This window comes from Brassica napus, chromosome C9 (genome assembly GCF_020379485.1).
Source record: "Brassica napus cultivar Da-Ae chromosome C9, Da-Ae, whole genome shotgun sequence".
NCBI lineage: Eukaryota > Viridiplantae > Streptophyta > Magnoliopsida > Brassicales > Brassicaceae > Brassica > Brassica napus.
Window position 1 is genome coordinate 43,251,625 of NC_063452.1, and position 11,192 is coordinate 43,262,816.

The following is an 11,192-nucleotide window of genomic DNA, read 5'->3' on the forward strand; positions in this document are numbered from 1 at the left end:
GTGATTTGGTTGTGAACAAACACGAATCAAAACTTGGAAAAAACAAAGGAAGCATAAACGATTGAGGCAATATCCGTTTAGGGATCTTTGTCAAAAAAAAAATATCCGTTTAGGGTGTATATTATTATGCGAATGAATAAATTTACAATAACTTAGACCCACATTTCACTACAAGAAAACATGGGGATTCTGATGGCAGAAATCGTCAGAAATTCGTCGGAATAGATCGATTCCGACGAATTTCTGACGAACATGTCCGTCGGTATCGTTTTGTCGGAAAAAAAAAATTCGTCGGAATTTCGTCAGAACTTCCGATGATTTTCTGACGAATACCGAGAAACGTCATTCTGACGAACTTCCGACGATATTACGATGCGGACACACGAGACCAGAGTTCATCGGAAAAACTAAGTACCGACGGAGAACATTCCTCGGACAATTCCGACGTAGTGGATTCCTCGGTATATTCCGACGAAGTCTGGGCGTCGGAATATACCGACGGACATTGGTCGTCGGAACATATCGACGGATATTTGTCCGTCGGTATATTCAGACGGATATTGGTTCGTCGGTAAATTCCGACGGATATAGGTCCGTCGGTATATTCCGACGCCCAGAGTTCGTCGGAATATACCAATTTTAAAAACGAATTAATTTTGCATTTTTATATATTTTTTTATATTAAAAATTAATTAATAAATTAAAAAATCAGAAATTTAAAACTAATAATATTATATAATTTAAATTCATACAAACCAAAATAGAAAAAAAGACATTCAGAAAGTTTAAAATTCATACAAACCGAAATAGAAAAAAAAAACATTCAGAAAGTTTTAAAAAGCCGAAAAAAACTAAGATGAACTCGAAGACATCAAACAATCTAGCTTCTGCATTATCTCGGTGTTGAACTTCTTCTGGGATGCCAACTCAGCAAGGATAGTGGCATTCTCCGAACGGATAGTGGCATTCTCAGAAAGGATAGTGGTGTTCTGCTCCTCCAATGCCCCAATCCGTTCATCTTTGTCATGTAGCTCCTCGAGAATCATGGGATCGGCATACGGAACTTGGGAAGAAGATGCCGGATACGAAGAAGCACGGCGGGCCAACCCAACTAAACGGTCTCCTTTCCTTTAAGGAACCGCCTACAAAAATATTTAAAGTTAGTAAATAGGGACAAGTTAGTAATCGAAATTATAAAAAAAATATATTAATAAAAAAAATTACTTTTTCAACCATCTCATTTATTTGCAATAGAGACAAGTTGGTTGAAGCTCCCGTAGAATCGCCGTCATCAGAGAGAGGCTGAGATTGAGATACTATTTCAGCTTCCACCAAATCAACGACACCTTTGATCACGGGGTCCTGAATTTGACCCGTCGTCTTGTTAGTGTGAGCCACCTTAATGAGTTGGAGACGATCAACGGGATTACCGTCATTTGCTTCGATCTAAAAAAACCGCCATTATTAGCCAAGGAATATATAAAATATTTATTTAAAAAATATAAAGATAAATAATAATAAAAAACTTACAAGTTCATCCTCCTTAGTAGACATAGAGCAAGCGCCGAGGTTGTGCACATACATACCTTTCCCGCCACGATCGCTCTTCCGGTTCTTGGAGTTCCTAGAAGACGTCTCGGCAGTTTCTTCCTTCTCCCAATGAGCTATCAACTTCTCCCACACCGTCCCGTTGATGAACCGTGCCCTCTTATTCTTCTGCCAAACTGTCTTCCACGCGTTTATCTGCTTCGTATAAGAGTCCATGGCCTTTTCGTTGAATTTCTTACGGACTGTTTCCGTAAGATCGGAGTGCCAGTTGAACTCTTGCTACAAAACAAACATAAGTTAATAAGTAAATATATTTAAAAAATGTAAAAACTTTAAAAAAATGAAGAGTTACTATACCGCAAACTGACGAAACCACAACTCTCGTTCGTCGGAAGGGATCACACTCCACTTTGGATATCCAAAACGGAGCATGGAGTACATCATCTGGTTGATGCTCTGGCTAATGCCATTTTTAGATTTGGTGAACCTTTAAAAAAATACAAGTTAGCAAGTTAATTAAAGGAAAAAAACATAATGGTACAAATAAAAAAAATACTAACCAAGTGCTATGGCGTCGTCGTGGGTTGGGTTGGAGAACCGGGAGATGCTCTCGACCTGGTTGTTGAACCAATAGATGAACTGGCATGACCCCCGGATCCTGTTGAGCAGCAGCGCGAGGGGCAGCGGGAGCTGGAGCGGGAATAAATGCGAAAACCGAGTCATGAGACGATCCCGATGCACGGGAACAGCTCACCGAACTACGTCGAAGATGGGCTGCGGGGCGGGGTTCATCCTCGGCCCTAAAAAAAAATTAATACATCAAAAATATTTTCAAATCATTTCTATTTTTAATGTTTTCATTTATATATTTACAAAAGATTTTATAAACGTTTTAAAAAAAACTATTAAACCTTTTATTATACATAGTTTATTACTAGAAACTTATAAAAAATAATAAAAAATTTAAAATTTTTTATTATACATGATTTATATATATATATATATATATATATGTATACACAATTATAAAAAATTTATAAATGAAGAAAAATGTTGTTAAATATTTATAAATTTTTTTAAAAAACGTTTTATTATACATAGTTTATTAGTGGAAACTTATAAAAAATTATAAAAAATTTTAAAATTTTTATTATACATGATTTATATATATATATATATGTATACAAAATTATAAAAAATTTATAAATATAGAAAAATGTTGTTAAATATTTTTAAAAAATTTTAAAAACGTTTTATTATATATATTTCATTACTGGAAACTTGAAAAACGTTTTTAAAAATCAAAAAACGTTTTAAAAAATCAAAAAACGTTTTTAAAAATCAAAAATCGTTCCAAAAAAAACTAAAACAACAATCCAAACAACAATCCTAACATATATATCCTAAACTATCCATTCAATCCTAAAATTTTCAATCAAACAACCTAAAATCCGAGATCTAACTTCCAAAACCCTAAACAATTGAGATTAAAGAAGGTTTGGGATGATTCTTACATGATTTAGGGTTTGGGGAAGAGATATGAGGGTGAGAAGAGGATTCGCCGGTGAAGGGAGGTGAATTATGTCCGGAATCGTCGGTGTAGAGGGAGGAATCGCCGTGAGAGAGAGGATTTTTGAGAGAGAGAGGCAGAAATAACGAAGAAGGAAGAAGAAGGGTTATTATATCCGAAGATTCCGACGGACACGGGTTCGTCAGCATTCCGTCGGTATAATTAAAATATACCAAATGGCGATTCGCGAAAATTTTCACGCGGTTTGGTTCTCCCGGGCAAATTGGATTTCCGACGGAATGTGTCCGTCAGTATATTCCGACGGAATGTGTCCGTCAGTATATTCCGACGGAATTCCGACGACTTAGTGTTTAGGGTGTTGATTACAAGTTTCTAAATGCAAAATCCATATCTTTGATAAGATATATACTATTTGCATAAAGATTTAACAATAAAAATGTTTTTATAACACGATTTTACACAACAACATTTTTTGTAATGTAAGATTATATGAATACGATTGTATAAGTATATGAGTGTTAAGATGAGATGTTATGAAAACAATGATATGCATACATAAATATTTTAATGAGTTGTTATATTTGAACGGTTGCGATCTAATACTATACTAAACACTTATTATGTGTTATTTTCATAGTTTTGGCATCTAAATTTATAGATTTTTATGATTCAATTTTTTTAGAAACACATGTCGTCGGTAATTCGTCGGAATATACCGACGACATTCCGACGAACTTGTCTAGTTCGTCAGAATGTCGTCGGTACATTCCGACAAATTACCGACGACCTTTCCAAATTTCAATGAAACCCAATGTCGTCGCTATGTCGTCGGTATATTGCGAGGGATTTCCAACGGACCAATAAAAAAAAAAAAAAAAAACTAATCAGAATCTTCTGAATCTTCATCAAACTCCCCAACCTCGGCTTCTGGCTCCGAATGTACAACAGCATCATGTCCAAACACAGTCAAATTCTCAACGAGTTGAACATTTTCCAAATCTTCAACTGCCTGGGTGTTGCTGGTAGACTCTGGTTGCAATGGTTCATCATCATCAGAAGTTCCATCCACTCGTCCTCTTGGGTTGATTTGCGTTACAGTAACCCATGGATCGTCTCTGTACGTCACCCGAGGGTAATTGATGTAGCACACCTATACATATCAATTATACAAGTATTAGTAAAATATATAACATTAATTAATTATATTGGTAAAAAAATATGAATAGATTGACATACCTGATCAGCTTGCGAACCAAGAATGAAGGGATCATAATATTGAAGTTTCCGCCGCGAATGAACTGATGTAACACCAAACGCATCAATCTTCACTCCTCTATCTGGGGTGGTGTCATACCAATCACAATAGAATACTACACAACACAATCCAACCATTCCAGGAAATTGGATTAATACCCTCTTCAGTCACTACTCTGCTGCATAAGTCTCGGAAGAAAACACTAATCCCTACATAGATAAAAGACATAATTTTCGTAAGTATTAAGTTTTTATAAGCATAATTGTTAAATATAAAAATAAATTAAATTGTAAAAATATAAGATACTTGCAATTGCTTCATGAACATTACGTGGCAATAATGCTGGAAAAGCAAACGGAAGGAGGCGCTGCATAATTACATGACAATCATGACTTTTCAAGCCAGTAAACTTTCCTTCGCTTCTATCAACGCAGTTCCCCAAATTTGATGCATATCCGTCAGGAAATTTCACTTTATCTGTAATCCAATCAAAGAACTCTTCTTTTCTAGCACCATCCAGCCGATAAATGGGAAAAGGGGGCGTACCATTCTCATCAACGTGAAGTTCAGAACGATCACAGATATCGACTAAATCCAACATTGACTTCAAATTATCCTTCGTTTTACCTTGGATGTTAAGGACTGTGTTCATCAGATTGTCGAAGAAGTTCTTCTCAATATGCATGACATCTAAATTATGCCGCAATAGATGACTCTCCCAATATGGCAGATCCCAGAAAATACTCTTTTTGTGCCAGCTATGTAGCTCTCCAACCGCACTGACTCGAATGTTTTCATGTCCACCTACATCTGGCGTCCTTTCTACATCAAAATACCTAAACTGCTTCAACAAATCTTTCCCACTAACTTCCTCAGGTGGACCATCAAACACCTGCTTGTTCTTCGTAAACGAAGTCTTACTCCTGCGGTATGGATGACTTGGTGGTAGAAATCGTCTGTGACAGTCAAACCAACACGTTTTCCTTCCGTTCTTTAGTTGGAAAGCATCTGTGTCATCTTGACAATATGGACATGATAGCCTCCCATGTGTTGTCCATCCAGATAACATACCATATGCTGGAAAGTCACTTATTGTCCACATAAGTACTGCCCGCATCTGAAAGTTTTCTTTGCACGAAACATCGTATGTCTCAAAACCATGCGCCCATAGTTGTTGCAACTCATATATCAGTGGTTGAAGAAACACATCTAGTGATCTTTTAGGATGATCTGGCCCGGGGACGAGAATTGAGAGAAACAAAAACTCTCGTCGCATGCACAAGCTCGGCTGTAAGTTGTACGGTGTCACAATAACTGGCCATAGAGAATATTGTCTTCCATACTTTCCAAATGGGCTGAAACCATCAGTAGATAATCCAAGATAAACATTTCTTCTCTCTTCCGCAAATTCTGGATATGTTGACTGGAAATGTTTCCAAGCCTTCGCATCTGAAGGATGTCTAATCTCACCATTTGTGGAATGCTCTGCATGCCATCTCATTGCTTTTGTTGTGCGCTCACACTGATACAACCTCTTCAATCTTTCCGTCAAAGGCAAATACCACATTCTTTTGAATGGGATCGGAACTCTTCCCCTCGTCTCCTGATAACGAGGTTTCCCACAAAATTTGCATACATTTCGTGTCTCATCCGCTCTCCAGTAGATCATGCAGTTGTCAATACATACATCTATCACTTCATACGGTAGTTGAAGACCGGCAACAAGTTTCTGAACCTCGTAGTATGAACCCGGTGCAAGGTTATCCTCAGGTAGAATACCTTTGACAAAATCAGTAATCGCATCCATACATTATTCAGCCAAATTATAGTCTGTCTTAATACCCATTAATCTAGTTGCAGATGATAAGACTGAATGACCATCTCTACAATTTTGATACAAAGGTTGTTTTCCTGCATCCAACATGTCAAAAAATCTCCTAGATTCGGGATTTGGTTCTTCCCCTCTATAATGATCATGTACCATATGCTCAGTACCTACACCATAATCTATATCCGTTCTAGATTCTTCTAACCTAATATCAGGCTAAAGTTCACTAACAGGCTGAGGTTCGCTAGTACTACCATATTCATAACCAGTTTCCCCATGAAGGTACCAAACTTTATAATTACGTGAAAACCCTTTCATATACAAATGAGTCCAAACATCAAATTCTTTTATAACCTTATTATTATTGCAAGTAGAGCAGGGACATCTTAACATACCACTTTTTGCATCCGGTTGCTATTAAACAAGCCTCATGAATTCTCCAATCCCTTGAACGTATTCTTCCGTAAGCAAATTGGTGTTCGGATCCAAATGAGGTTTATCCATCCACGAACGATAATAAACTTCTGAAGACATGATTTTCACGGAATTGTTATGACTAAAGAGAATGAAGAGAGTATGAAGTGTGAATGAGTTGAATGAGGAGGGGTTGTATTTATAGGAAATTGCTTACGGCCCTCCGACGACTTTCCGACGAAATTCCGACGGATGTAAAGCAGTCCGTCGGAATTCCGTCGGTATTGTCCAATCTCAAACGGCTATACAACGGTCATATATATTTGTCGGCAACGGTCACATGGTTCGTCGGAAATTCGTCGGAAAATTCTGACGGAATACTGACGACTGTACTGTTAATCGGAATATCGTCGGAAGTTCGTCGGTATATTCCGACGAATTTCCGACGACTACAACGGTTACATTTTTTATCGGAATGTCGTCGAAAAGGCGTCGGAAAATTCCGACGACCCATGTTTCATCGGAATTCCGTCGGAAATGGCCGACGGAATTCCGACGACTTCAAATTTTTGGATGTCGTCGGAAATTGGTCGGTAATCCGTCACAAACGTCCGACGACATTGATGTCCGTCGGAACCTCCGTCGGAATTTGGCGTGTTTTCTTGTAGTGTTTATAGCAACCTTAAAACTCTATTTCCTTTTCCTTTTAGGAATACATACTTATCATAGAAAAAGTAAAATTTCTAATCCTAAAAGGCATATCGAATATTTTTACTGGTGCATTGAGATTTAAGACACTTCTAAATGTAACATATTTGAACGATAATTCCCATTGAAGCAACATATACTTTAGGCTTTTTAAGACACCAATAAATCAAAATCATCATCTCATAGAACCACAACTCGAGACAAACCAATCCAAAACTTGGTATCGCGAGACCACTCAGTTTCTTCCATTCTCTCACACTATCTTCATATGACTCCTCTATAACCTCTTCCTCCTCATCGCTACTTAGCTTTTCTTCCAAGAAAGTGATGTAGATGAAGAGAAAGGCGACAAGGTTAAAATTTGACACATCACCACTCAAAGCGATACATTTAACCTCGAAACCAAGGTAAGACACGAAGAGGAACATCATCAAAAAGTGGAGAACGCTCACCACTGCTGTGCAGAATGATAGATGCAGATCTTTGACTGAGTCCTGAAAAAAGCTATTAATGGATGTAAAAGAGATTGAGTGAGGAGATCTGGAACATAGTAAAGCAAAAAGGTGTGAGCTATAGACGCAAGCTTCTTGTCATGTTTCAACATTGTCAGAATCCTCTCGATGTTTATCCAGAGAACAAAAACATGGAGTGATGTGAACACTAGTAGAAATATTGGCTATAGCCACAAAATAGCTACTAAATTTTCGTAGCAACTTCTAAAATGCTACGAAAAAGCTACGAAAAAACTACGAAATAAAAAACGTAGCTTTTCGTAGCAAGATATAGCTACGATTTTGCTACGAAAATTTCGTGACAATATTGATACGAAACAAAACGTAGCAAAAAACGTGGCTAACTTACAAGAAAATATCTTTTTGCTACGATTTTTGCAACGAAAAAATTCATAGCTATTTAAAACCCTATACCCTAAACATGTTTTTAACTCCTAAATTCTAAAAGTAAATCTTAAATTCTATCTTCATACTATAACTCAAAATCTTAAACCTAAACTCAAATTTAATTATTTTAGAAAACTAATCTCAATTTTTAAATCAAAACTCAAACACTATATTCCAAACTCTAAACTCTATATATAACACTATATTTCAAACTCTAAACTTTATATATTACTCTATATTCCAAATCATAAATCTAAACAATAAATATACTTTTTCAAAGTTAAACAACAAATCTAAAACTAAAACTCAAAAGTTAATCTTTTTTTTTAAATTTAATTCCAAAATTTAAGTCTAAATTTCAAACACTATACTCCAAACCTTACACTTATGGGAACGAAAATTCTCATTGTCGATTTCCGTTTAAATTAGGAAAGTAGGAGAACCCTAATTTCCCAGAGGTCCCGGTATATCTGCTAATACCATACGCCAAGCAATCAGAACACTAAACGAGAACAGTAATAAAATAAGAAATCGAAAAAGAGAGCAAAATAGTTCTTATTCCGAATCTGCGTTTGAGCGTTTACAACAAGGTAAGTGCCTGAGCTACGAGAGCTGTCGGCGAGATTCCTAGTTCTAAAACCCTAAGACGGAAAAAACCTAATTGAGTCGCAGCTCGAATAACAAAAACGGAAAATTGCATAAAATCACTCTAAGTGCTAAGTTTGCTGTGAGAAAAGTTCCTCCTCTCTGCCTCTCGCCTAGGACTCCTTATATACTGGCTCCAAGGTCGGTTTACGCTTTTCCCCTTCTGCCCTTAAGCCGCCATAGCATAAAAATGGAGATATTCTATTTTTTCCGATCTTCGTAATTATCTTCAAAATTTCGTACTTATCCGCGGAAACTTGACAATTAACTTTCCTCGCGAACCAAGCGTAAACCATCATGCGGCTTACGGGCTGTTGGTTAAGAAATCGTAAGTTGGGCCTCGAGTCATGTCTTAGGTTCCTTTGGGCCGTCCTCTGACTCGAAGCGTTTATTACGGCTTCTTTCGATAAAGAACGAATTTTCCGCGATTTTTACGGTAAAGTTTGATCGATAACTTAGAATGGCGGGGAACGTGAAATGGGTTCGCTACGGTCTTCGGGAGATAGCATTGAAGGGTAGACGAGAATGCATGGACTAATGTCGTGTCGACGTTTCGGAAGAGCTCGGTCGCTACGTAGCGACAGAGCTTTGGCTCGAGCTCGGTCGCTACGTAGCTCGGCCGCCCATTTCGAAAGAAGAATCTATTTCGAAAAAGTATTTGTCGAAGAAGGTTTCTACGTTTTCTTCTTCGGGGATTTGGACGTTAACTTCGTCGCAACCGTTTTCGACCTCAACAGTTAGCCCCCCAGCTCGTTAGAGTCGAGACTCTAGCGGGCGGTTTGACGATTTTGGCAAAGCTAGGCGTATTGAACGAAATTTACTTCAAACTCCGCGGAAGAGAATTCTCGAAAAAGTGTTTATTAAAAAATATAAAATTCCGAGCCCATACTTCTATAAGTAGTGAGCTCTTGTCATTCATTTGATCCACACCTTCCTTTCTTCAAACCTTCAAAACCTCTCTAGCTCCAAATCTCTTGTTTTTAACATGTCTTCTTCCCATGGTGACAAGCGAAGTTCCGATGTGGAGATGAGCGAGGCCACCTCTCCGGCGCTGATTCCGATTTCTTCGGTCGAAGCGCCGGCTTGCGTTGCCGACCATCTCTCCTTTTGAGAGAAATTAGTTCGCCGCCAAGACGAGAAAGAACAGGTTCGAGCCGGCGCCGAGTTACCGTCCTCTTCTGCACTGGCCGTTGCTCCGGGTCATGTGACCGAGGGCGTAACTGCGCGAGATACGGGAACTCTCGCAGGTTCGGTCATTCCGGATGCTTCGGCTTTACCTGCTGGATCGTCCACGACTCCATTTCGAAAGAAGAATCTATTTCGAAAAAGTATTTGTCGAAGAAGGTTTCTACGTTTTCTTCTTCGGGGATTTGGACGTTAACTTCGTCGCAACCGTTTTCGACCCCAACAGTTAGCCCCCCAGCTCGTTAGAGTTGAGACTCTAGCGGGCGGTTTGACGATTTTGGCAAAGCTAGGCGTATTGAACGAAGTTTACTTCAAACTCCGCGGAAGAGAATTCTCGAGAAAGTGTTTATTAAAAAATATAAAATTCCGAACCCATATTTCTATAAGTAGTGAGCTCTTGTCATTCATTTGCTCCACACCTTCCTTTCTTCAAACCTTCAAAACCTCTCTAGCTCCAAATCTCTTGTTTTTAACATGTCTTCTTCCCATGGTGACAAGCGAAGTTCCGATGTGGAGATGGGCGAAGCCACCTCTCCGGCGCTGATTCTGATTTCTCCGGTCGAAGCGCCGACTTACGTTGCCGACCATCTCTCCTTTCGAGAGAAATTAGTTCGTCGCCAAGCCGAGAAAGAACAGGTTCGAGCCGGCGCCGAGTTACCGTCCTCTTCTGCACTGGTCGTTGCTCCGGGTCATGGGACCGAGGGCGTAACTCCGCGAGATACGGGAACTCTCGCGGGCTCGGCCATTCCGAATGCTTCGGCTTTACCTGCTGGATCGTCCACGACTCCGATTCTCGTCGAAGATAAGGAGAGGGCTGCTGACTCTATGCCTCCTCCTCCGGCCAGGAAGGATATCGTTCTAGCGCTGCACGCTCCTAGTGTTGTTCCGGTTGCTCAGCCTAAGGGCTGGAAGTGGAAGTTTACCAAGGGCGGTGACGGGGAATCTTCGCAGCAAGGAGACTCGAGCATAGCGTCGGGGCTTCGCGGAAAGGTTTTTCGCTCACTTACTTTCTTGATTGTTGCATATTTCTCTAAAAGACAAAGAATCCCTAACTTTCTTCTTGTTTCGCAGTTCATGTCGTTGATCGACGGGATGATCAGTGAGTGCGGTTCTGAGACCAGTCGTCTTGCCGGGGGGTTATTGGAGCTGCAGGGTAGATGGTCTGAAACCGAGGCCATG